The sequence below is a fragment of the Globicephala melas genome, chromosome 20 (genome assembly GCF_963455315.2).
Source record: "Globicephala melas chromosome 20, mGloMel1.2, whole genome shotgun sequence".
In the NCBI taxonomy this organism is placed as follows: Eukaryota; Metazoa; Chordata; class Mammalia; order Artiodactyla; family Delphinidae; genus Globicephala; species Globicephala melas.
In genome coordinates this window covers 41,310,407-41,314,184 of record NC_083333.1, presented here as the reverse complement: position 1 = coordinate 41,314,184, position 3,778 = coordinate 41,310,407, and positions in this window count along the sequence as shown.

Sequence of the window (3,778 nt, the reverse complement as noted above, 5' to 3'; positions counted from 1 at the left end):
GTTCAGACCACAAGCACTTCTGAAGGCAGGGACTGCCTGCGTCTTTGGAATCCTCGGCACCTTGTACGATGCCCATTATTCCCCAGGAGGCTCTTCGCTAACGGTACTATCAGTACTCTCATTGTCCACCTGGGGGCAGCATACCAGCAGCAAAACCCCTGTTTCAGGAGCGCAGGACTCTGGAGGGCTGGCCTGGCAAAGTCAAACACTAAAGTGAAGGGAAATGCCTCTGCTTGCGCCCCCAACTGGAAGCTAGGGCCCACTGTACCAACCGTTTGCTCCATCCTCCGGGGATTCAGTGGAAAGCTCAGTATCTATTACTGATGTTGTCTGGGCTGCCGTTGGGGACACTGGGACTGTCCTGGAGCATCTGGGCCTGGACTCTCTCCCCAGTGAGGGAGTTGCAGGAAAGAAAACCCAGAAGAGGCAGAAGAGGTCAGCTGCAAGTGTCCCAGGAGAGACTTTTCCTGAGTAAGTCTGCATCCCCATGAGGTGAAAAGGCGAGGAATTCTCCACTAGGGCGAATGAATCCTACTCCTAACTGGAAAGTGGATGAAGTCAGCAGGCCCAGCAATCTCATTCACAAGCCCTCCTCCTCCTCCGGTTCTCTCAGCTATTCTGTTCTTCCCAGATCACTTTTTTTCTTGGCCTTGCCACTCAGCTTGCTGGATCTTAGTTCCCTGACCAGGGATCGAACCTGGGCACCTCTAAGGATGGGGTGAGGTGGGGGTGTGCTTAGGTGTGGTGCTCCTCTATCCACATGCCTCACGTGCGCTCAGCAGAGAGGTGGGACTCGGGTTAGGTCTGCCCTCTGGAAGCAGAGCCAGGGCAGTCCCACGGGGTCTCTGTAGACACCCTCCTACCTCTTTTTCTTGGGGCAACCTGAATACAGAAGGTGTGTGTTGGGGGGTAGTGATGGGGGTACTGGCAGTAGGGAGGAGGGTGTCCACTGATGCCACTCGGAAAGAGGTGGAGCAGATGAAGGAATGAGGGGAACAGCAGGGTATTGCAAAGGACAAATTTTGAGCAAACAAATGAGAGAAGAGAGGATGAAGGGAGCATCTGGAATCATTTATTCTGAGGGGAAAAAAATACTTTCACAGGCTTCACTGACATATGAGAAGTGAGATGTCTAAGATCACACAATTCCCAGACTATTGATGTTCTACTACATACACTGCCTCCTCAAAGCCAATTAATCTCTAACAGTGGATGGTGAGATCTGAAAGGCAGATTTGAGAACATTGCTTCAGGGAGGAAGAGGAAGTAAGAGAGAAAGAGGGGACAGCAGCCATGAAGGAGGGGTCCTCTGTCCTGTCCTCTCAGGGAGATCCAGCTGAGCATAGATGACATTTCCAGATGGACCTGGGGCTCCAGGAGGCCCCTCCAAGCCTATGGGACAAACCTAGGGCATCCATGGAGCCTTCCTCTGCTTTTTGGCCCTGTACTGGGAAGGGGGGTAGAACACAGGATGAGATGAGCTCTTCAGTCCTGGGGAAAGACCCCCAAAGGGAGAGAGACAGGGGGGAGAGAGGGGAGGTAGGGTAGAGGGTCAGTGAACCAACAGTAGATATTCCTGAACATCTATTATGTGCCAGTCTAAGACCACACAGGGATGCGTTGGACACAGTGTCTTACATGTGAGCAGCATTTGTTATGGGAAAGGTTGTAGGGAAGGATGGAGGTGAGGTGCTAAAGAAAAGGAGGGAGGGAGAAAGTAAAGAAACGGGGAAGAGGAGGAGAGAAAAGCCCAGTTGCCGATGTCCAGTAACTCACATTCTACTCACGGCAATAGGACAACTAGAAAAATGATGGCTAAAACTCAAACTCAGCGATAAGTGAGCAGTCCCCAGAAAGAAGTTAAAAAGGGTGTTGAGGGAGTTGCAGGCGGGCTCGGGATAGAGGAGACTGGGTGCCAAGGTGAGTGGACCTGGCTGACTTGTCTGGCCTGGAGGAAACTCTTGCCCAGAGGGTTCCCACCGGTCCCTGACCTCCATGGGACCCCATGTGGGCTTGGCAGCCTTGGACAGCCAGGGCTGCCCTACGGTTCCTGGGAGCCCACCAGTCCCAGTCCCTAGGTATCCAGGGTGGTCCTGGGAGTCATCATGGCCAGGGTATCCCTGATGTCCTGGGGGTTCTGGAAACCACTGGCAGCCAGGGGGACCAGGAGGCCTGATTCCATCCTATATGTGGAAGGAGAGGCAGGAGGGGTGGAGGTGAACCACAGAAGGGGAGTGTATGTATTTGGGGTGAGGCACGTTTGTAGGGGAAGGCAATGGGGCTAAGCCAGGAGCCCTGATGGGAGTAGAAAGTTATCAGAGGTTTAGAAATTTTGGTCCCAACCCTGACCTTAGAGAAGAGAGGTGCCAGAGATTGAGTTCAATCACCAATGACCAATGATTTAACCAGTCATGCCCATGTAATGAAGCCTCCATAAAACCAAAAGGATGGGATTTGGGGAGCTCCTGCATCAGAGAACACTCAGAGTGCTAAGAGAGTGGCTGGGTAGGAGAAGCTCCACCCACCTTTCCCCATACCTTGCCCTATGTCTGTCTTCCATCTGGCTGTTCCTGAGTTATATCCTTTTATAATAAACCAGTAATCTAGTAAGTAAAATGTTTCTCTGAGTTTTGTGAGGTGCCCCAGCAAATTAATTGAACCCAAGGCGGGGCGTCATTGGAACTTCTTATATATAACTGGTCAGTCAGAAGCCCAGGTGACAACCTGAGCTTGTGATTGGCATCTGAAGGTGAGGGGGGGTGGTATTGTTGGACTGAGCCCTTAACCTGTGGGATCTGATGCCATCTCCAGGTAGACAGTGAGAATTGAGTTAAATTGTAGGACACCAAGCTAGTGTTGTAGAATGTCTTGATGGTGTTGGAAAACCCACACATCAGACTAGGTGTCAGCATTGCAGGGGGCATTAGGGTGGGACCCTGAAAGGCAGGAGTAGGCTGGGGTGTGGTGCTGTGTACCTCTACCTGCATCCATCTGTCCCTCTGGCCGTCTCATCTCTTTGGGCTCCAGACCCTTCCCTCCCTCTCCTAATGCATACTTGCTTGTTTGTTTGCTGGTGCGGGGAGCCTGAGTAGAGGCTGAATGTCAGTGTGATTTGACAAAACGTTGAGCTACTAATTTGTAACCTGTGTTCTGGGATATATGTCCTTTCACTTATGTGGAGAGCCTCATTTGATACTCCTGATAGCCCTATAGAGTGAAGTAGGGACTGGCATCCCCATTTTACAGATGAGGAAACTGAGGACCATCATGGTGAAGAGACAAGCCCACAGTGCACAGTTAATCAGGGCACAGCTGGGATTTGAACCCCTAGCTCTGACTGCAAGAGCTCTCTGACCTATAGCTTGTGCACCCCAACCTAAGGGCAAAGCTCGTCTCCATTACGGGCTGTCTGGTTTTCCCCTGGCTTTGGGACCAGCTTCTGCTGCTCTTTAGATCGTCATGACTGGGTGGTGGTGAGGAACAGACTGCACAGTTATTGAGGATTACTGGCTCCAAATATCAAGTCTCTGGGAACAGTGAGGGCTGAGGGGTGAGAGCGGGAGGAATACAGGCTTTAGGAGAGAAGAGGATGGGGGTTATGTGAAAGAGGGGATGTGGCGGGGGTGCCAGGTGGAGCTCTATCATCCCCCAAAAGGATTTAACTCACGTTTAGTTCCATGAGACCTTAATCCGGTCTTCTGACTACCTGAAGTCCCATCTATAAAATGGGTTTATAGGGTTACCATGGTGATCAATCATCATCATGGCTAATATGTAT